The sequence below is a fragment of the Mobula hypostoma genome, chromosome 22, assembly GCF_963921235.1.
Source record: "Mobula hypostoma chromosome 22, sMobHyp1.1, whole genome shotgun sequence".
In the NCBI taxonomy this organism is placed as follows: Eukaryota; Metazoa; Chordata; class Chondrichthyes; order Myliobatiformes; family Myliobatidae; genus Mobula; species Mobula hypostoma.
Genome location: NC_086118.1, coordinates 14,376,183 through 14,400,874, shown reverse-complemented (window position 1 = coordinate 14,400,874; position 24,692 = coordinate 14,376,183). Strand labels below are relative to the sequence as shown.

The 24,692-nt window shown below is 43.4% G+C and overlaps 1 protein-coding gene across 1 annotated transcript in view; it reads right to left on the bottom strand.

The window, feature by feature from the left end:
• LOC134360180 (myosin-16) overlaps positions 1-132 on the bottom strand; it is a 339,036-nt gene extending 338,904 nt beyond the window's left edge. Inside the window, exon 1 of the mRNA XM_063074218.1 lies at positions 100-132. The gene's annotated coding sequence lies outside the window, so the exon portion shown is untranslated. The remainder of the gene's footprint in view (positions 1-99) is intronic.
• Between the last annotated feature and the right edge of the window lie 24,560 nt (positions 133-24,692).

Here is a 24,692-nt window from a genome sequence, read left to right as displayed (position 1 = left end):
TCAATAAACATCAGTAGTATTAGATCCGCAGTAAGGCAGGCGGCTGCAGTCACACCAACATTTCCAAAGAGGAGCAGTTTCTGTTATAACCAATATAACCTTTTCAACTCTACTCCTAGCTGTCGCAGGGGCAGGGAGGGGAGTTTCTGGCGACTTCCCTGCAGAGCTCCATATATTTTTTACGAGTTAAAACCAAGACTGCAGAAGGAAGCTCTCACATTCAGAAGTGTGGCAAGCTTCAGGTTGTCAGCACGAATAGAATGGGGTGTAAACGTTCCCCACTGACAAAATCAATACTATTTTTGAAAGACAGGATTAGAATATTTGTAAAAACCCTGAGTGAACCCCCCAACCTTCCTTTCTATTCAGAGACACTTAGATAAAAGCATCTTCATTTAGTTTTATTCAACGTAATTAAGGCAAGAAACTAACAGATGCAGTTCTGTGGAAGGAATATTTTTTACATTACCTGTACTTTTGACTGTAAATTCCTGAAGGATTGGAGATAGAGAAAATATTAATACAATATCATTTTTAATCTATACTGCAAATGGACAATCCAGTCGCCTTGTTCCACTCCAATACTGACCTCTACTGTTGCACAGACTTTCAAAGTTCAAAGTACATTTATGATAAAAGTACAAGCGGTGATTGGTAAGTTTGTGGCCTAAGGCAGAAGAAGTCAATTTTAGAAAACCTAGCACATTTATTTTTCAACATAGTCCCCTCCCACAATTACACACTTAGTCCAGCGGTCGTGGAGCATATGGATCCCTTCTTTATAGAAGTCAGCACCTTGATCCTCCAGAAAGTGGTCCACAGCCGTGGTGACTGATAAGTTCGTGGCCTAAGGTAGAAGGAGATGAGTTACACAGCTCTCGTTACATGCATGTGCAGTTCAACTCTTTGAGTGATTATGCAGAAAGTTTGAAGTTAATAACTCATCTCCTTCTACCTTAGGCCACGAACTTATCAATCACCCCTGCTGTGGACCACTTTCTGGAGGTCCAAGATGCCAACTTCTACAAAGAAGGGATCTGTATGCTTCACGACAGCTGCACTAAGTGTGTAAATGTACGAGGGGACTATGTTGAAAACTAAATGTGCTAGGTTTTCTAAAATTGACTCCTTCTGCCTTAGGCCTCGAACTTATCAATCAGCCCTCGTACAACGTTGAGATTCGGCTCCTTACAAGCAGCCACAAAACAAAAAAAAACAAAAGAACCCATTTAAAAAAGACTGTCAAACATCCAACCAATAAAAGTAAGCAAGTAACATAGAATGAAAGTGAGTCCTCAGACATGAAGCCCAGAGCAGACCATAGCCTCAGTCTCAGAGTGGAGTTAGTGCCGTGGAGCAGCAAGCAGAACTGGCCTGACCCTCGCCTCTGGTCCTGACACCCTGCCTTTTCAATTCATCTGGCCTGGCATTTAAATTGTACAAACATCAGGATGTCCCTTGCTCTAAGACCCGGGCCCTGTCACATCGATACACTTTGGGTCTGGACCATGCCACCATGCTTCGTTCCGTACCTGACGTTTCCAAATCGGCCAGGCACTCAGATCGATCAAACCCTGCTCTGGAATTAGGTGAACGGGCCTCGAATATGCCTCTTCTACGCTCTAAATTTGCTGGCTCCAACTTTGCCTCGACCTCGCCTCAGCTTCGCCTCACATCTGCATGCTTCACCCTTCACCCAGCCTCACCCTTGCTCACTTTTTCATTGTTTGCTGTGATTGCTTACCATAATTTTTTACGGAAAAAGTGTTATTAATAAATTATTTAGTTGTATTCCTTATTTTGTTAACCACCATTAAGTAGTCACTGGACTTCAAAAGCCCCATCTTAAACCTTAGTGAACAAACTCCTACTCTTTGGCCTAAATACTGTGCAACTGGGTGTTGGACTTCCTAGCAAACAGACCTCAGATCTCAGGATACACATCCACTCCTCCCTCTCTGTCTTCCTCAACATGGGTGCACCCCCGGGCTGTGTGCTGAGTTTACTGCTGGATGCACTGATCATGCACAACTGCACGGCCAAACAACAGAGTATCACATTGTCAGTGCAAACACGAGGAAATCTGCAGATGCAACACACGTAAACGTTGCTGGTGAGCGCAGCAGGCCAGGCAGCATCTCTAGGAAGAGGTGCAGTCGACGTTTCGGGCCAAGACCCTTCGTCAGGACTAACTGAAAGAAGAGCTAGTAAGAAATTTGAAGGTGGGAGGGGGAGGGGGGTGATCCAAAATGATAGGAGAAGACAGGAGGGGGAGGGATGGAGCCAAGAGCTGGACAAGTGATTGGCAAAAGGGATATGAGAGGATCATGAGACAGGAGGCCCAAGGAGAAAGAAAAGGGGGAGGGGGGGAAAAACCCAGAGGATGAGCAAGGGGTATAGTGAGAGGGACAGAGGGAGAAAAAGGAGAGAGGGAAGAAGAACCCCACCAGCCTCCGGGTCCAACATATTATTCTCCGTAACTTCCGCAACCTCCAACGGGATCCCACCACTAAGCACATCTTTCCCTCCCCCACCTCTGCTTTCCACAGGGATCGCTCCCTACGCGACTCCCTTGTCCATTCCTCCCCCCCAAATCCCTCCCCACTGATCTCCCTCCTGGCACTTATCCTTGTAAGCGGAACAAGTGCTACACATGCCCTTACACTTCGTCACTTACCACCATTCAGGGCCCCAGACTGTCCTTCCAGGTGAGGCGACACTTCACCTGTGAGTCGGCTGGGGTGATATACTGCGTCCGGTGCTCCCGATATGGCCTTCTATATATTGGCGAGACCCGACGCAGACTGGGAGATCATTTTGTTAAACACCTATGCTCTGTCTGCCAGAGAAAGCAGGATCTCCCAGTGGCCACACATTTTAATTCCACATCCCATTCCCATTCTGACATGTCTATCCACGGCCTCCTCTACTGTAAAGATGAAGCCACACTCAGGTTGGAGGAACAACACTTTATATTCCGTCTGGGTAGCCTCCAACCTGATGGCATGAACATTGACTTCTCCAACTTCCGCTAATGCCCCACCTCCCCCTCGTACCCCATCCATTAAGTGTAAGGGCATTGTCAGGTTCGCTAATGACATGACAGTGGTTGGGCTCATCACCAACAATGAGGAGATGGCCTACAGAGAGGAGGTGGAAGAGCTCGAGGTCTGGTGCCTGGCAGACATCCTCTTACTCAATATCAACAAGGCCAAGGAGATGGTTTTCTGCTTCAGGAGAACTCATACCACTCATACCCCTCTTTACATCGGCGGCACAGCAGTGGAAAGTACAAGCAGTTTCAAACTCTTGGGAGTGCACATTTGCAAAATTTCTCATGATATCAGAACGCACAAATCAAACCACAATCAAGAAAGCTCACCAATTCCTCTGCTTTCTGAAGAAGCTGGGAAGAGCTGGACTACGCACTTCAATACTCATGACCTTCTACAGATATGCAGTAGAGAGCATCCTAACACGCTGCATCACTGCGTGGAACGGAAACTGCACTGCGGTGGTCAGGAAAGCTATCCAAGTGGGAGTCAAAACTGCCCAATGCATCAAAGGCACGAGCCTACCTGCCACACAGAAAGGTGTCAGATGCTGGGATCCTGTTTTAGAATATGCATGAGTGATTTGGCTGTGGATTCAGATGGCTTGATCAGTAAATTAACAGATGACACAGAGACTGACAGGGTGGATAGTCTCAGGCTGCATTGTAATGTTCATGTGTTGGTGAAATGGGCTGAGAAATGCAAACGAAGTTTAATCCTGATGAATTTGGGGAGCATTAATAAGGCTAGGAGATATGCCATGAAGGGTGGGATGTTAGGGGGTATTTGGAACAGGTGGACATTGGTGTACACGTCCAAAGATCCTTGAAAATGACAACACTGATAGATGTAACACACACACACACACACACACAGAATAATGGAGAAACACAGCAGGGCAGGCAGCATCTGTGGAAAAGAATGAATAGCTGACACTATGTGCCATCGGGAATGGTAGGTGACATAGTTAAGAAAGTATATAGGATACTGGCTGTTATTAGTCAGGGCACTCTATACAAGAGCAGGGAGATTATGCTCTAACATTATTGCACAGAACTTGGGGAATATTGTGTGCAGTCCTTGCCTCCACACTACTGAGGCCTGCGTTTGATCAGGGTCGACAATGGATGTTGTGTCCTAGCTGTCTACATTGTTAGTGTGGCCCCATCAGTCAATATGCAAGCCACGGCAGTATGATATGGAGAGCAAGCTCTTGCCTATACTGCAGCTCTCCAAGCAGCTGATGAATCCAGGGGAACAGCAGAGTTCGGCACCCGTGGTGTTGCCTGTTAGAGTAGAACTCAGCCTGGGACTACCTTAAGGACACAAACTCCAGGTTTTTCCTTGGGGTTTACTCATGAAACATTCCCCATGACTGGATAAAGCACAAGGCAGTGGAGATTTGAGATCAGAGTTTTCCTTCTAGACAAGCTGCCAACCATGGTGATGGGCCCCAACTGTCTTGGGTGACTGGTTTTAAGGTGCCAGTAACCCTCCTTTGCCTCTTCTCCTATCAGTAAAAACAGTTCCACTTGGCTTAGAAGCTAAGTCACATGTGAAAGCCAGGAGCTGATTCCTTAAGGTTGTCATAGCTGAGGGGGAGTTGGTGGGGGGTTGTGGGGATAAGTGCCCAATACCTATTAAATGCTGATGTAATAGTGCTGGGGAGGGTGCAGAGGAGATTCATCTGGATGTTGCCTGGGAGTAGTTCAGTTATAAGGAGAGACTGGAGAAGTGAGGCCTGTTTTCCTTGGAGCAGAAGAGGTGATGATACTGAGCAATGTAAGAAGGTAAAGAGAGTACATATCTGAGGAATATAAGATTATGAGGGGTAGAGATAGGGTAGACTGCAAGAAACTTTGCCCCATTTCAGTGGTAGATTAAACTAGAGGATGTAGATTGATAGGGGCGTGGTAAGAGAAATTAGAAAACAGAGAACCTCATAGTATGGTGGGAATCTGGAATGCGGGACATGAGAGAGCGGTGGAAGCAGAGTCACTGATGGCATTTAGTAAGTGTCTGGATGAGCACCAATCACCTAGGCATTGCAAGTAATAGTCCAAGTGATGGGAGATGGACTAATAGGGACATGGTGGGGGTGAATGGCCTGTTTCCATTCTGTATGTCTCTATTTTAGTCACAACCATCTGCAATGAGGTGAGGTGAGGAAGCTGATGTTTACCGGGAAGTGATGTGTGGTTGGGTAATTCCTCACTGAAGGTCAAATATATCTATCAGAGGAATTGTGTTTGTGTCCCACACTTCTGACAAATTCTCTCCCCCGCCCCCCCCCCAACAGATGCTGCTCGACCCACTTCGTTCCTCCAGCAGATTGTTTGTTTCTTCAGATTCAGATGCCGGCAGTCTCTTGTCCATGATAGGGGGCCTCCAATAACTGGTCTGTGATTTCCAATTGAAAAGCACACAGGGTGACCATCCCTTGTAAGATTTCAGTTGTTGATCTGGCTGTGCACCTCAATTGGAGTCAGTAGCCAACTGGACAAATTTCAGATTGGTTAAAAGCCTCCAAAGCAGGTTAGAGTATTAAATCTGAGTGGCCGCACATGGGTGTGGAGTGAGCAGCTTATGAAAAACTAAGGGCAGCTAAACATTGAAATAGCCTGGTGTAATATCTGTCAACAACACTGTAAATCAGCATTGCACAAGGAATTTGGTGCATAGTGGATCAGTGGTGAAGATGCATTTTTCATTCAGGTATGCTGCCTTATGACACAAAGTGCCCAGTTGGATGTCTAAAGTTGCCTGATTCCATCTAGAAGCCTTCACTAATTGAGCTGAATTTCCAATCACACATTCCAACAACTGTGGATCTTTATATATCTCCAGAGATTTAAGATTCAAGTTTATTTGCACATATACATTGAAACATACAATGACATTCGTCATTTGTGTTAACAACCAACACACTTGAGGATGTGCTGGAGGCAGCCCACAAGTGTCATCACACACTCCAGTGCCAAGACAGCACAGCCATAATGTTTCCATTCCCTTTCCTCCTACATTGACACTAATTTCTTCAGCCGCTTATGATTAAAATCTAGAATTCCTTCCACAGACATCTCCATGTCCCCCTCTTACAATCTTTTTTTAAGTAGTAGCAAAATTTTAATTACTTGTAGCAATGTATTTTAGCTTGGCATCACACATTATTTCACTGTGCTCCCGTAAAGCATTTTAGGAAAAGAGTCGCTGTAAACTCGATTTTGCTATTGTAAACAATCTCCCCCTTCCTCTGAAACCAATGGCTAAGCAACGTGTTACGTACCCCGTAACTGGGTTACCAAACCAGTAGAAATGGAACACTCGTTGGAGTCTGGATTACTAGGAACTAATAAAGTTTTATTAAAGAAACAAATAATACAGTACTCTAATCGTAAAGATATCAACCAAGCTTTATCGCAGTCTAGGGGTAAAATGATCAGTCTCAAGTGATGCAGAGTTCATTTCAGCTTAGTGCAGTTCGCAGTAATCGCTGTTGTACCGTTGGGGAGAGAGAGAGAGAGGGGGGGATGCAATTTGGTTCAGGCAGACCCTTGATGTCTTCTATCCCGCTGTGGTCACCGACTGTGACCCCTCCGTTCCGGGTACGATCGTTGTTCCGCGGTGAAGCCGGCACCCAGGCAAGGGTGGACACACACACCAGGTTCCCACCGATCGTACCTTTACACCCTGTGAGCCTATGGTCAGTTCCCACGAACCGGACCTCCAAACTCTCATCACTTGTGGGGGCACACCGCTCTTTCCAGGGTCTCGATGTCTTGTGGTCTCGTGGTGTCCCGTGCCTTAGTGAATCTGCTCTTTTTATCCCCCTGCTGGGGTATCACCTGTCCATCAAACTTCAAACAGTTCAGGTTCAAAGCAACCGGTCTGTCAATATTCTGAATTGTGTTTCTTTTCCGTTAATCCCTCTCTCCTCTCTTATTAGCATTTTGAATGTTTCTCCATTGTCACTCTTACCACTCTCATGAGCATCAATCGTCCGATAGCTTGGTTTGCCATCACAAATGTCAGAGACCCAGATTACTGTTGATCATGCAGTCTTGGTATGGCAGTATAAGGAGTCAGTTCAAAGTTAGTTTAGCTGGGATTTTGGAAGTAATTGTGTTTGGGCTGGAATATCTGTCACTAAAAGCCAGTGTTGTTTGTAGAGTTCTACCTGTGACTTCAGCTTTGATAAAGTACAAGTGAAAAATTATGGTGTAAGGGAGGAGGCCCAGTCAAGACCAAATCTCTCTCATTGGAGCAAATTTTACCTCCCCTTAAGAATCTGTATTAAGTAGATTCAAGAGAATCATACTAATTTTCCTGTCAAGTTTTGGGTATTTCTTATAAATAAATTCTAAGACTTAATGAGTTTTGCACTTTGGCAGAAATGGTGCCAGGCATTTCACTTAATGGCTTCCAAGTATTTGTTTAATCACTAATTTTGTTTGCATTTTGCAATAAAACAGCAGCTGGTTCTTTGTGTTTGAGATTTTGTTTATTCAACTTCTGGCAAATTGTAGCCAATTAGTCATATGGAATGAAACCACAGATGAATCATACTGTCAAATATTTGCCTCCTGAAATATTGCAGAGTTTGGATTTCAAATACATTGTGAGATGTGCACAGAAGGTGTTCTTCAGGGAAAGGGCAATATACAGTTGCCTAAATTACCGAACAACGTTCACACTTGATACCAAGATGTGCACAGATGGCTGGGAGCAACATTTTAATTCAGTATGGGACAACACACAGGAGGAAATACTGAGGAGGAGTTCTCCCAGGTTAGGGTGAACAGATATTGAACACAATGGGTTTTGGCCCAGATATCGGTATACCTGATTGTGAGTTTTTCAATAATATTGCAGATTTTGGGCTAACACTGTTTAAATATATTCATTCACTACTGGGACACTGACATTTATTACGTATTTCTAACTGTGCTGGGGGAAAGGTTCATCCTGGTTTGCTGAGGTGCGTGGGGAAGATATTTCCACACAGCTTTAAGGTAGGACTTTTGGGTCTATTGGGGCATTTTTGGGGTTAGCACATATAGATTAGATTAGATTATGAGGACACGCAGTCCCCTTTTATTGTCATTTAGTAATGCATGCATTAAGAAATGATACAATATTCCTCCGGTGTGATGTCACAGAAACACAGGACAGACCAAGACTGAAAACCTAATAAAACCACATAATTATAACATAGAGTTACAACAGTGCAACAATACCATAACTTGATGAAGAACAGTCCATGGCACAGTAAAAAAGTTCAAAGCTTCCGGAAAGTCCTACACCTCACACAGATGGGAGAAGGAAGAAAACTCTCCCTGCCATGCCCGACCACAGTCCAACTCTGAGTCATCTGAAAACTTCGAGCTCTGATCAGCCCTCCGACACTGAGTACCGACCACCATCTCTATCTGAATGCTTCGACCTCAGCCTCGGTCGCCAGCAGTAGGCAAAGCCAGGGATTTTGGGGCCTTCCCTCCGGAGATTCTCGATCGCACAGTAACAACAGCAGCGAACCAGGCATTTCAGAAATTTCTCCAGATGTTTCTCTGCTTCTCACGTCTGTCTTCTTCAAATCTGAATTGTCCACGGCCCCTATTTAACAGATACGATATCATTTCACTGGAGAGCTGCGCGTGCTGCATTGCGCTGCCATCTTCTCCTCCCGCTTACAGTAAATCACTTCAGCATATGACTTCATCCACCAATCTCCAAATAAGAATATAAACTATAGATTAAATTTAAAATGCAGGTCTGAACAATAGATTCCTAAGAGCATCAATCACAGTTAATGGGAAGACCAGACATTGCTGGTTAAAATGCATTTAGATGTCTGTGGTGTAGGTGCGAAGTGGGAGGCGTGAAGTTTGTCTGTAGTTCAAAGGAAGCAATGTAGTGAGGTGTTGGGTCGAGAAGTTCCCTTCAGAGGAAAAAGGTCTGCTCGACCCAATGCTACATGACATTTTTATGTGCTAAAGATCAAAGGACATTTCCATATTTACAATACATTCACAATGCTTCCTTTGGCCATCATTTTCCATCTTCCTTAATTAAAGGGGTATTGCAAAAGGACTGGATGACTCCAAATCATAGGTTGCCTTTCTACCTTACCTCACCATCTCTCCTACCTCTCTCTACCTGTGTACGAAGAGTTTGCAACAAGTTCCCTCTGTACCCCAAAGCCCCCATCTCTCTCATTAACATGAGAAAGTTTTCAGATACTGGAAATCCAAAGCAACACGCACATGGCATCCATGGTAATGAATAGATAGTCGATGTTTCAACCAAGACCCTTCTTCAGGACTGAGAAAGAAAGGGGAAGATCCCAGAATAAAAAGATGAGAGGAGGGGAAAAAGGCAATCTGGAAGGTGATAGGTGAAGCCAGGTGGGTGTGAAAGGTCAAGGGCTGGAGAAGAAAGAATCTGATAAGAGAGGAGAGTGGAAAATAGGAGAAGAGGAAGGAGGAGGGGACCCAAGGGGAAGTAATAGGCAGGTGAGAAGTAAAAGGTTGGAGTGTGGAACAGTGGGGGGCGGGGAGAGAAATTTGTTTACCAGAAGGAGAAATCGATATTCATGTCATCACGTTGGAGTGTACCTGGTTGAAATGTAAGGTGTTGCTGCTCCACCTGAAGGTGGTCTCATCTTGGCACAAGAGGAGGGCTTGGTGGTGCTCGACGATGCGGTCCCCCAATTTACAGTGGGGCTGTCAACGAAGCAGTCCCCACAGTTTACAACAGGGCTCTCAATGAAGCATTCCCCCAACTTACTTTTCAAATTAGTGAATGCAAACAACAGGAATTCTGCAGATGCTGGAAATTCAAGCAACACACATCAAAGTTGCTGGTGAACGCAGCAGGCCAGGCAGCATCTCTAGGAAGAGGTACAGTCGACGTTTCAGGCTGAGACCCTTCGACCTAGTGAGGTCAAATTTCAAATTAGTGAGTTTGCAGACAACTTCAAAATTGGCACAGTTGTAGATATTGAGGAAGAATGTAGAACATTAGTGTAAGAGATTAGGCCGTCCACCCAGGATGTCACTGCTGAGCATGATTCCCATTTAAATCTCACATCTGTCGTGTGTTGTCCATATCTCTCATTCCCTGCTTGTCTGTTTTCCTTTCTGAACACCTATTAACATTGCTATCGTGTTTGTTTCCATCACGTCCCCTGGTAGTTGTTGACACCTGCCACTCTAATTTACCTTGTAAATCAACTTTTAATATGTTACCTTTCACCACTGAGTCCGTGGCTATGACTTACTTTTTGTTTAGGTTCATAGGGAAGGTTTTGGGGCAGCATTGAAAGTTGGAGACAGGTTCAGGGACAGAGATGAGATGAGCTAGAGGAAGGGACAACAGATGAAGAGTTAGGGTAGGAGCCAGAGTTCAGGTTGAAGTGCTCCATGGCAGAAGGCCAGTGATCCCCACGGATGGACGGCAGTTTGGTGGGCCTTGTGGACAAGAGCTGGTGAAACCCCAGTTCAGTGAGTCCCAGAGTCGGAGTTCCATGCTAAGGTATTGTTCAAAATCCGTGATTGGTGAGTCCTGGGGTCAACCCTGGAGGGTGAAGCCCGAAAGGTGAAGTACCATGGCCAGCAAGTCCAAAAGTTGAGGCCTAGTACGTGTGACTGTAAGTCTGTGCCCAATATCTGGGATTCCAGAGGCAGCCTGTCCTGGAGGCCTGTCTGTGTGTGTAGGTGGGTGGGTGGGAGGGAGGAAAGGGGCTTGCTTTGCTGTTGTTTTTAAAATTTGATTTATTAAGATACTACTCAAAATAGGCCCTTCCAGCCCTTTGAGCTGTGCCCTCTGTAATGTATTGTGTGAGTATTCGTAGTGTCAGAGTGCGTATGACGTCAGGACGTGAAGAAGTAAAAATGGAAGTCTGGTGAATAAACGTGGTTGTTCAATCTACTGTGGTGTCTGAGTCACATCAATATTACATGGTGTAAGAAGAAATCGCAAATAAAAAAGAAAAGAAGACATGTAAAAGATGTCACAGTTACAGCCAGCGTCAGGTTTAAGCCTACAAGGTGATCTTGCTGAGAACTGGAAAATGTGGATCCAGAAGTCTGAGCTGTTTTGCACCGCTAGCGGCCTAGCTGAAAAGACGGAGAAAGTGCAGTGTGCTATGTTTCTGCATGTATCGGGGGGAAGAGGCAATAAAGGTTTGCAACACGTTTGTCTTCCAAGATGATGAGCAAGATAAAATTGAAGTGTTGAAGAAAAAGTTTCAAGATTATTGCGAACCGAGAAAAAACCTACCGTACATCCGACACAGGTTTTTCATGAGGGCTCAAGGACCAATAGAGACCATAGACACCTATGTAACAGATTTGAAGAGCAAGGCAAAAAACTGTGAGTTTGGACAACTGCATGATTCTTTAATACGTGACAGCATTGTGTGCGGCATACGAGATGATCAAGTGAGAGGCAGGCTATTGAGAGAGGCGGATCTTACATTAGATAAGGCGATTGATGTTTGCCGTGCCAGCGAGATCACGTCAAGTCAGGTTAAAGTGCTCAATGAAGAGATGGAAGTGCACAAAACAAGAACTCTGAAAACTGACAAAAGTAGGACAAAGCCAGCTCCACAGGATGATCAAAAGGAAATTAATTGCAACAGATGTGGTTATAAACATGGATACAGAAAATGTCCAGCCTTTGGTCAAACATGCAAGTTATGCCAGAAGAGAAATGACTTTGCAAGGATGTGCAAATCGAAGGAGCATGCAAGGAAAATGCATGCTGTGGAACAGAGTGAGGGCAACAATGATATGTTCATTGGCACAGTTGAAGTGGAACAGGAGGTATGCATCAAGAATATTGACAATGCAGAGATGGAGGATGAAGATGATTGGACCCAAGATCTGATAATAAACAGGAGAAATGTGACATTTAAGATTGACACTGGGGCAAAGTGCAATGTAATGTCAGCAGAAACATTTAACTCACTGGATATCAGAGGAAGACTGGAAAAATCTACCTGCAAGCTTGTTGCATATTTTGGTCACAAGACAGCGCCACTGGGCAAACATTCACCTGTGTGTACAAAGGTCAACAATACAAGATCGAGTTTGAAATAGTACAACAACATGTTCCAGCAATACTGGGCAAAGCAACATGCACAAAGCTAGGCCTGGTGAAGCAAAGCTATGGTGTTGAAAAAGAAAATGACATTCTCAAAGACTTTGATGACTTGTTTACTGGATTAGGAAGTTTACCAGGGAAACACCATACCCAGTTTATCCAACAACTGCACCAGTCGTTCATGCCCCAAGAAGTTCATGCTCCAGTAGCTTTCAGGAATCAAGTAGTGGAGGAGCTACACAGAATGGAACAGATGGGAGTCATAACAAGACAAATAGAACCGCCCGACTGGGTGAATAGTATGGTGACAGTGGTCACAGAAAAAAAGACGAGGATTTGCGAGGATCCACAAGATCTCAACCAAGCCATCAAAAGAGAGCACTATCCGCTACTCATGGTTGAAGAGGTTGTCTCCCGCATGCCTAATGCAAAATAACTTTTCAGTATTAGACGCAAATCAAGGTGTCTGGCAGATCAGGCTGGATGAAGAAAGTTCCAAATTATGTACTTTCAACACGACACGTCCATAGGGAGATATCATTTTCTGCATCAGAGGTATTCCAGAGATCCGTGGCACAAGTGATAGAAGACCTGGACGGGGTGGTCAATATCATTGATGATTTGCCGATATGGGATGACACAATTGAGGAACATGATCAGAGACTGAGGAAGCTCCTGGAGAGAGCACGTGAGTACAACCTAAAACTGAAAAAAAGTAAATTTAAGATCAGAACTACAGAGATCAAATACATAGGTCATGTACTCAGTGCTGGTGGGCTAAAACCAGATGATGAAAAAGTCAGAGCTGTGGTACAGCTACCACCACCCGAAGACAAGCAACAACAGACATACAAGACAGTTGCCAGATCTGCATACAGGTGAAAATGTCAGAATACAGAGAGGAGACACTTGGCAATCAGCTGTGGTTGTGAACAGACATCAGCAACCAAGATCCTTCATAGCTCGCACGCCGGATGGAAGCGTCTACAGGAGGAACAGGAAGCATCTGCTGAAGACAGGTGAGAGGGAGTTTCCAGGTACAGATGCACAGGACATTTACACAGATACAGACATGGAAACAAACGACACCAAGAACGATGCAGACCGCAAAGACACAGAGATCACTCAAGAGACTGACACTGATGAAGGACAAGCGCCGTCACAGTTGTATCACACACGGTCTGAGAGACAAGTCAAACTTCCAGCTAGGTACAGAGACTAGACATACATACAGTCTCACACAGTTTGAGGCAAAGTCACACATGTCATAAGTTCCAAGGTGTGAAATAAAAGGTTTATTAGTCCATGTTAGTAAAAGAAAATACACTGCTGTTAGTATTGTAAGTTACAATGCAGAATACAGTACAAGAAGTTAAGTTTTTTTTTAGTTTACGTCATGGTTGTTGCACTGTAAGTAGGGCATACCTAGAGGCATTGTTTTGGTAATTCACAGTATTGTAAAAAGAAAAAAAAATCTTGAGAAGGGGGATGTAATGTATTGTGTGAGTATTCGTAGTGTCAGAATGTGTATGACATCAGGACGTGGAGAAGTAAAAATGGAAGTCTGGTGAATAAACGTGGTTGTTCAGTCTTCAGTGGTGTCCGAGTCACATCAACATTACACCCCCCAGCAACCTTCAGTTTAACACTACCCTAGTCACAGGACAATTTACAATGACTAATTAATCGACCAACCAGTACCTCTTTGGACTGTGGGAGAAAACTGTAGCACCAGGAGGAACCCGCAGGGCCACAAGGAAAATGTGAAAATTCCTTACAGACAGTGGTAGGAATTGAACCTGGGTGCTGGTACTGTAAAGCATTGTGTTAACCCTGCTGCCCTTTTGGAGAAAAACTTCAATATGCAGGAATGGAGGGCCTATGGGTCATGTACAGGCAGAAGAGACTTAGTTTAATTTGGCATTGTGTTCAGTGTAGATACCATGGTCATAGGGTCAGTTGCTGTGCTCTACTGATCTGCAATCATTATTAGCCAAAAGCTGAACTAATTCATCTGTAAGCGTCTCAGTCTCAAATTTTGCTTGACTGTGCTCCTTTGAAGCTTGCAATAGAAACCATAGAAACCATAGAAACCATAGAAAAACTACAGCACAGAAACAGGCCTTTTGGCCCTTCTTGGCTGTGCCAAACCCTTTTCTGCCTAGTCCCACTGACCTGCACACGGACCACATCCCTCCATACACCTCCCATCCATGTATCTGTCCAATTTATTCTTAAATGTTAAAATAGAATCCACATTTACCACCTACGCTGGTAGCTCATTCCACACTCCCACCACTCTCTGTGTGAAGAAGTCCCCCCTAATGTTCCCTTTAAACCTTTCCCCCCTCAACCTTAACCCATGTCCTCTAGTTTTTTTTCTCCCCTTGCCTCAGTGGAAAAAGCCTGCCTGCATTCACTCTATCTATACCCATCATAATTTTATATACCTCTATCAAATCTCCCCTCATTCTTCCACGCTCCAGGGAATAAAGTCCTAACCTATTCAACCTTTCTCTGTAACTGAGTTTCTCAAGTCCCGGCAACATCCTTGTAAACCTTCTCTGCACTCTATCAACCTTAATAATATCCTTCCTGTAATCTGGTGACCAAAACTGAACACAATACTCCTGATTCGGCCTTATACAACCTCATCATAACATTCCAGCTCTTAATACTTTTATTAATAAAGGCCAATGTACCAAAAGCTCTCTTTACGACCTTATCTACCTGTGAGGCCACTTTTAGAGAATCTTGCATCTGTATTCCCAGATCCCTCTGTTCTACTGCACTCCTCAGCACCTTACCATTTACCCTATATGTTCTACCTTGGTTTGTCCTTCCAACGTGCAATACCTCACACTTTTCTGTATTAAACTCAATCTGCCATTTTTCAGCCCATTTTTCCAGCTGGTCCAAATCCCTTTGCAAGCTTTGAAAACCTTCTTCACAGTCCACTACACCTCCAATCTTTATATCATCAGCAAATTTGCTGATCCAATTTACCGCATTATCATCCAGATCATTGATATAGATGATAAATAACAATCGACCCAGTACTGATCCCTGTGGTACACCACTAGTCACAGGCCTCCACTCTGAGAAGCAATCCTCTACTACCATTCTTTGGCTTCTTCCATTGAGCCAATGTCTAATCCAATTTACCACCTCTCCATGTATACCTAACGACTGAATTTTCCTAACTAACCTCCCATGCGGGACTTTGTCAAAGGCCTTACTGAAGTCCATGTAGACAATATCCACTGCCTTCCCTTCATCCACTTTCCTGGTAACCTCGTCGAAAAACTCCAATAGATTGGTCAAACATGACCTACCACGCACAAAGCCATGTTGACGCTCCCTAATAAATCCCTGTCTATCCAAATGCTTGTAGAATCTGTATCTTAGTACTCCCTCCAATAACTTACCCACTACCGACGTCAAACTTACCGGCCTATAATTTCCCAGATTACTTTTCGATCCTTTTTTAAACAACGGAACAACATGAACCATTCTCCAATCCTCTGGCACCTCACCTGTAGACACCGACATTTTAAGTATATCTGCCAGGGCCCTTGCAATTTCAACACTAGTCTCCTTCAAGGTCCGAGGGAATACCCTGTCAGGTCCTGGGGATTTATCTACTTTAATTTGTCTCAAGATAGCAAGTACCTCCTCCTTTTCAATCTGTACAGTTTCCATTATCTCACTACTTGTTTCCCTTAATTCCATAGACTTCATACCAGTTTCCTTAGTAAATACAGACGCAAAAAACCCATTTAAGATCTCCTCAATTTCTTTTGGTTCCGCACATAGCCGACCACTCTGATCTTCAAGAGGACCAATTTTATCCCTTACAATCCTTTTACTCTTAATATACCTGTAAAAACTCTTTGGATTATCCTTCACTTTCACTGCCAAGGAAACCTCATCTCTTCTTTTAGCCTTCCTGATCTCCTTCTTAAGTCTTTTCTTGCACTTTTTATACTCCTCAAGCACCTAATTTACTCCCTGTTTCCTATACTTGTCATACAACTCTCTCCTCTTCTTTATCAGAGTTGCAATATCCCTTGAGAACCAAGGTTCCTTATTCCTATTCACTTTGGCTTTAGTCCTGACAGGAACATACAAGCTCTGCACTCTCAAAATTTTCCTTTGAAGGCTTCCCACTTACCGATCACATCCTTGCCAGAGAACAACCTGTCCCAATCCACGCTTTTTAGATCCTTTCTCATTTCTTCAAATTTGGCCTTCTTCCAGTTTAGAACCTCAACCCTAGGACCAGTTCTATCTTTATCCATGATCAAGTTGAAACTAAGGGTGTTATGATCACTGGGACCAAAGTGTTCCCCTATACACACTTCCGTCACTTGTCCTAACTCATTTCCTAATAGGAGATCCAATATTGCATCCCCTCTAGTTGGTACTTCTATATATTGATTTAGAAAACTTTCTAAACTTTCCTGAACACATTTCTAAAACTTTCCTGAACACATTTTACAAACTCTAACCTATCTAGACCCCTAACAGTATGGGAGTCCCAATCAATATGTGGAAAATTAAAATCCCCTACCACCACAACTTTACGTTTCCTGCAGTTGCCTGCTATCTCTCTGCAGATTTGCTCCTCCAATTCTCGCTGACTATTGGGTGGTCTATAATACAACCCCACCAATGTGGCCATACCTTTCCTGTTTCTCAGCTCCACCCATAAGGACTCAGTAGACAAGCCCTCTAATCTGTCCTGCCTGAGCACTGCTGTAATATTTTCCCTAACAAGCAATGCTACTCCCCCACCTTTCATTCCTCTGCCTCGATCACATCTGAAACATCGGAACCCTAGAATATTAAGCTGCCAGTCCTGCCCCTCCTGTAGCCAAGTTTCACTAATTCCTATAACGTCATAATTCCACGTGTCAATCCATGCCCTCAACTCGGCTGCCTTCCCCGCAATACTCCTAGCATTGAAATATATACACCTCAGAAGATTTTTACAACCACTCACAACCTTTCTATTTGCGGCTTTGCTTGAACTTTTAACATCATTTATTTTCACCCCAGCCTCACTGTCAGCTCTGGCACTCTGGTTCCCATCCCCCTGCAAATCTAGTTTAAAGCCTCCCCAATAGCACTAACAAACCTCCCTGAAACGATATTAGTCCCCTTGTAGTTCAAGTGTAACCTGTCTTTCTTGTACAGGTCCCACCTGCCCCAGAAGAGGTCCCAATGATCCTGAATTCTGAAACCCTGCCCCCTATACCAGTTCCTCAGCCACTTGTTCATCCTCCAGAGCATCCTATTCTTACCCTCACTGGCACGTAGCACAGGTAGCAATCCTGAGATTACCACCCTTGAGGTCCTGCTTTTCAACTTCCTACCAAGCTCTCTATACTCACTCACCAGGACCTCCTCACTCTTCCTTGCTATGGCATTGGTACCAATGTGCACCACGACATCTGGCTGATCACCCTCCCACTTCAGAATGTCTGCAAGTGATCAGAGACATCCTTGACCCTGGCACCTGGGAGGCAACGAACCATCCTGGATTCTCTGTCACGACCACAGAACCTCCTATTTGCACCTCTAACTATCGAGTCCCCTATCACTACCGTTCTCCTCTTTCTCCCCCCTCCCTTCTGCACTGCAGAGCCAGACTCAGTGCCAGAGATCCAGCTACTGCAGCTTGTCCCAGGTAAGTCATCCCCCCCCCAACAGTATCCAATGTGAGGGGAATGGCCACTGGGGAACACTGCTCTGCCTGCCCTTTCCTCTTCCCTTGCCTGAAAGTGACCCAATTTCCTGTGCTCTGCTCCTTTGGCGTAACTACCTCCCTGTAGCTACTGTCTATAATCTGTTCATTCTCCCGAATGATCTGGAGGTCATCCAGCTCCTGCTGCAGTTCCCTAACGCGGTTTGTTAGGAGCTGCAGCTGGATGCACCTCTTGCAGGTGTCGTTGTCAGGGACACCGGAGGTCTCCCTGACTTCCCACATCCTGCAAGAGGAGCATTCCAACATCCTGTCTGGCATTCTCTCTATACTAAACATTCTGAACAAAAAACTTACCGGAACCTACCCTGGCCTCTGCCTGTTCTTGCCGAAGCGTGTTGAGCCAAAGCCGCCCCACTCTGCTCCCACTCACTCCACTGCCCGCTGTATATGGTGGTCTGTTTTTAAGCCTTGGCGCGCTACGTCATGCGCCTGCGCAGTGCAGACCCTTCTCCCCGAGCAGTGTTTTAAAAAAAAGACTTTTTGTACCCGATTTCTTCACTCCCTTCTTCTGAGCTGCTTGCTTTGACTGAAACAAGAACTGCTGAAAATTTCTCTTTTTAAACCTTGGCGCACTATATCACGCGCCTGCGCAGTGCAGACCCTTCTCCCCGAATGTTTTAGAATGTAAAGTTATATAAATGAGGGTTAATGTTCTACCTAGGTCAGCCTGGGGCCTGTTTCATTTAGATTTACAAGCATTCTCAGCAAATGTGAAGGATATGATCCTGAAGTTTGCTCTTCATTAGCCAGCACAGATTGCTGAGCACTGCTAAGATACTGCCAACAGAACCACCCTTAGTGCATACCGATGCAACCAGTTCTTAGTTCAAGAGAAAGTAATTCTTTTGCATTATAGAAAATGCTTGGACTGAAACAGCCTGATCACATAACAAATGACAGTGGATGTCATCTCCACCAGAGAGCTGAAAGAAATAATTAATACCAACTGCCTGGCTCTCATTTCTTATCATTCACAATCTTTGACCTTTGAAATTGACCCTATAGGAGGCTGTGTGAGCAAGGTTCACACAGATTTGCTTCATCTTGAAGGTATGTGGACTGTTTGTCAGGCTCCTGAGAGGGTCTCTAAAATTGTTTTGACTGATAGTTATAACTTAACTGTGAAGGTAACTTTTTAACCTTTCCTTCAAATCAACAACATTGTAAAGGTGTCACACACAGGGAAAAGAGCAAATCATTTAGCCTCTCAAACCTGTTTCAACTTTAAACATGATCATAGCTAATCAGTAATCTAATTCTGTTCACCCTGTGGCTAAATAGAATGTTCAAACTTAGATTTCCCCATCAACTACTTTAGAGTCTCACAACATGGAACAGGTATTTTAGTCCAATAACTGCACAACCAACATCAAATACCCATTTTCAACAGTCTTAACAAAATCCCCCTTTCTCATAAACTACTCACCTTAAACCCTTGGGGCAATCAACAGCAGCCAGCTAATCTTCCAGTGGTGGATGGGGTCTTTGATTATGTTGGATATTTTACAGACATAATGTGAAGTATACACAGAGTTCAGAGGATTCTGTAGACGTGCTAAACTATGTTTATAGCTCTCTGTAGTATCTTGCTATCAGGTGGAGAGCAGTTTCCATATCAAGCCATTATGGATCCAACAGAATACTTTCTATGGTGCATGCAGAAGTAATGACATTGGTAGCTTTCTTGGACATGACATCAATGTCGTTGAACCAGGACAGATTATTGGAGATGTTTACATCTAGGAACTTGAAGCTCTCAACCTATAGGTAGGAATATATGCGCCACCTCACTGCCTTCAGTCAATGACTAGCTCTTTTGTTGACCTTAAAGGAAAGGTCGTTGTCATGACACCATGTCATTAAGCTCTTTATCTCCTTCCTGTACTCCGACTCGTCATCATTTGAGATGTGGCCCACTACAGTGGTATCATCTGCAAACTTGTAGATGGAGTTACGGCAGAATCTGGCCACGGAGTCATGAGCATACAGAAGCAAAGAAGGAGGCTGAAGATGCAATTTTGTGGAGCACCAGTGTTTAGAATAACCATGATGGGCATGCTACTGCCTATTCTTATTGATTATGGTCTGTTGGTCAGAAAGTCAAGGATCCATTTGAATGGAGGCAATAACTACCAGGGTCTAGTGTTTAGCAATGAGTTTGCTTGGAATAATAGTATTATAGTAATAACAGCTTGGAACAGAAGATTTTGAGGGGTTTGACAGTGATAGAGTCTTTGAAATTGCTTTTGCCTGATAGTTATGATTTAACTGTGAAGATAACTTTTTAACCTTCCCTTCATATCAAAAACACATAGGAAAAAGCATATGCTATTTAGTCTCCCAAACCTGTTTCAACATTCAATGTGATCATAGCCAATCAGTAACCTTATTCCATTCACCCTGTGGATAAGAGTCTTAGAACTGCAGTAGAAGCATTATAATTGTCACATACTAATCCAATTTGATCATATATATGGGAATATTCTGTGAAAATAAAATTGGTTCTTAAGTGCAAAGCTGCCTTGCTGAATTATACAAAGAGGAAAAGGATATAACATAACTTAAAACCACATCAACATGATACTTCTTATTAATTTTAAGAGTTAAGTGTGTCATCTTTTGGGAAATCATTGCAAATTCTATCAGTCAGCAACTTGTCTGTGCTACAATACTGAATTAAGAGAGTTCTCTTGTTGCAGTTGGACTCTGGATTTCTATTCCTAATTACTTTATTTTGCTGTGTTAGTTGGCACCTTTCAAAGCTTCCTCAGAATACACATGGAGCAGGTGTTCCGATGTCTCCATTTATTTCTAATCCATGATCAGGTTTCTTAAATTAATGGTGTTTTCTCATTATAACTGTTTCATTAGCTCGTTTCATCATTATCCTGACTCCTCTGTCTCTCATTTTTTTCTCTTGGTTGGATTGACTTCAGGACCTCAATAATCTCCCTTACCAACAACTTCTTCAAATCTTACATTCACTCAGGTCTCAGCTTATCAGCTGCTGGACACCACAGTGCAATGGATGTCTCTACACTTCAGTATTCCAGAACACTGCAAGCTCTACTGACCCTCCACCAGCTCTTCTCACTCTCCCGAAGGAACATCAATCACCAGAAGCCTGTGCCCCAATACAGAAGCCTGCACAGTAGCTGGACCACTTAGAAATGAAAACATGTAGCAATGTTTCACACTGAAGTTGGCAGAAATCTGAGTCATTCTTGCCAAAATATTGTTACTTTAACAAGTAAAATATTCAAGACTGAGATTCTGGATAAGCATATTAATGGGTTTGGAGCTCGTTACAAAGGAAGGCCTCCCTAAATGAAGGGTTTCAGCCTACAGTGTTCACTGTTTATTCCTTTCCATAGATACTGTCTGGCAAGCTGAGATCCTTCAGCATTTTGTGTGTCATCATGAACACCTGCATCCTCAACTGAACAAGTACAGGGCCAAGGCTATATTGTCTGTGAAAATCTTCAATTAGAAGAACTGAAGGAAAGATCTGACATCTTGACTGGTGCCGAGCTGTATTGGTCCTAGTGCCCTTCCCTTGGACAACATCGCTGGCGTGGAGAGGGGAGACTTGCAGCATGGGCAACTGCCGATCTTCCATACAACCTCGTCCAGGCCTGCTCCCTAGTTTTCCTTCCAAGGCGCAAATCCATGGTCTCACGAGACTAACGGATGCCTAAAAAAAGATCTCCACCAGGATTATTACTGCTGACTCCACATCTCAGTAACAATGATGAGACAAGATTTATCCTTGTTTGTCACAAGTACATCAAAGCATCGAAACACACTCAAATGCATCACTTGTTCAAAGTTCAAAGTAAAGTTACGTATTATCAAAGTACATATATGTCATTTTATACTACCCTGAGATTCATTTTCTTGTGGGCATTCTTAGTAAATACAAAGAAATACAATAGAATCAATGAAAAACTACACACAAAGATGGACAAACAACTAATGTGCAAAAGACAGCAAATTATGCAAATGTTCAAAGAAAAATTAAATAAAAATAATGAATAAATAATACTGAGTAATAAGTAATATCGCATCAACAGCAAACCCAGTCCGAGGACATGCTGGGGGCAGCTGGCAAGTGTCACCATACTTCCAGTGCCAAATTAGCAAGCCCACATCTTACAAACTTAACCTGCATGTCTTTGGAATGTGGGAGAAGGTGGGAGCATCTCCAAGAAACCCATGTGGTCATGGGAAGAACGTATAAACTCTTTGCAGACAGCAGCGGGAATTGAAGCCCAGTCTTCTGATCGCTGTGCTGTAAAGCGTTATGCTGACCATTTCGCTGCTGTGCTGGCCCAAATCCACCAAATATAAATTTCAACACTATAAGGTGCTCCTTGTGTGTAGGTAATAGAATCTTGAGGGGGGAGTGGAGATAATGAAATTACTGTAGGATTATGTATGTACAATGGCAGTACACGCCAGCTAGCAGAACTCCTTTGAAGATTCAGTACTGATACCTGTTCCAAAAGCTTCTAGATGCCCAAAATACACCCCTTTAGTTATAATGTTGAGGGATAGCATCCTGAATATATAACTAACTATAAGGTTAACTGACACAACAGATCTTGAACTGTGCATTAAGTGACAGGGTTACACCTTTAACGATGTGCTTATAGCAGGAACATTTATATTTTGTTTTTTCTGATGTAGTTTCAAGGGGACAGAGAATGCTCCACACCCAGTGATTGATTTAACTAGCCAGAAAGTATCGATTGGAAGTTAAATTGTACACAGGTTTTATTTCCCAATGACTAGTTCTCAGTTATTCCATGATTATGCTATCCATATTTTCATAACCCCAGAATGTTCCCCAACAATAACCATTCGAGCCATTCCCAATGTATAGCAGGATCCAAATAACATCTGATTCCAGACAAAAAGTGGAAAAGAATTGCTCAACACTTCCTTGAAAGTCCTACGAACTCTTGGATATTCCTGACTCATAACTATTCAAATTGGAGAAGGAACTTTCAGGGTGGTATTGAGAACCTGAAGTTCATCCATCAGGATCTCCTCAGAAATTACCTACTCCTCTCTCCTAACCTCCCCTCAATTTGTGGAAGCATCTGCTGTTTCTACACTGACATCAGTTCCATCAGAGTTCACAAATCCAGTGTAGAGCAAATTATCCTTGATCCGGTAGACCACCTAAGAATACAAATCCTACTGTTATGGTTTTGTGCACTGCAAAAAAAGAAGCAATTTATTTTTCCCACAATTCAAAAGGGGGCAGTGAATAAAGTTTACTTCATTACAAACAAGAGAGAATCTGCGGATGCTGGAAATCCACGCAACACACACAATATGCTGGAGGAACTCGGCAGGGCAGGCGGCATCTATGGAAAAGAGTCCAGTCAACGTTCCAGGCTGAGACCCTTCATCAGATCCTGATGAATGTTCAGGGCCCGAAACATTGACTGTACTCTTTTCTGTAGATGCTGCATGGCCTACTCTACCTCCATTTACTGTAACTAACAGGGAGGCTCCTGCAACTTATTTTAAGAAAAAACACGAGTTGGGGAAGATTATATTTTATTGGTTTGTCATAAATCCTGCATTTGGTGCAATCCTAGTATTGCAGGTTTTCAACTGAGTGCTAGCTGTTGTGCTTCAGAATTGCTCAGGTGTTTTATAGATGTATAGTCATTATGGAATACAAAGGATTTATAAACAGCAGCTTTGGTGCACGACGACATCTCAGCTAAAACATTTAATTACTTAAAACAAGTGGGATTTTTCAAGTATCTACTCTGTGAAAATTTGGTAACCCTGTCAACCGATTCTTTCACACCATGATTGACACCAATGTGCATTAGGGATCAGTAGAGCGAGGCTTATGTTTCGTACTGAAATCCTTGCCCTGACCCATCAAAGCTGCAGTTCACAGCTGTCAATCAGTACTTTCTTACGGCTTCTCCAAGCACTAATTTGAAATTGAGGGATGATGCTGGATGGAAATACATTCTCCAAAGGATTTACCAAGTGGTGTTAAATCTGAATTTCCAGTTGCATGTTTGTTTCCACAGTTTTGTTCAGTATTCAGCTTGAACACTTGCAGCACTACATAAATCTCTGGTTTGAAAACAGCAGCTAAATTAGTTCATGCAGATCATAGGCCTTCTTAAGTCCTTAATGCTGAAATAAATGTATTATCAATATACATACTTTACACATTCCTAACTCAAAGCTATCTGCATCGTAAAAACAATACCTTTCTGCGGGCAATGCAAGATTCAGTATACTGAATGGGCTTAGTATGGTGTAAACTGTTAGAGAGACTGCAAGGTATTAAAAAGTATTGCAGCGCAATAGGCCATTCTACTATTTATGATTTCACCAGAATTTTGAGTTATGTAATAAAAGGTTGACTGCATACTTAAATTGCTTGTCAATCGCATTCTTATATTCCATGTCACAAGAAAACAGGAGAGCATGTGGAACGGGTGCATATGTGGTGGATGAAATTTAACTCAGGATATTGCTGTATTTGCTTTGGAAAAGAAGAAAGTGAGGTACATAATAGAAGCCAGCGTGCACAGATGTAAAGTAGTGCAGGACCAGAGGGTTCTGGGCTCTTTGTGCAGAATTTAGGAGGCTGAAGCAGACATCCCACCTCTCCCAGAAGTTCCGGGAGTCTCCCGCATATCGACAGCAGCTTCCTGATGTCCGCAAATTATATACAATATCCCGGAAATCGATTTTTTTGAAAGCGAGTGAGCGAGAGG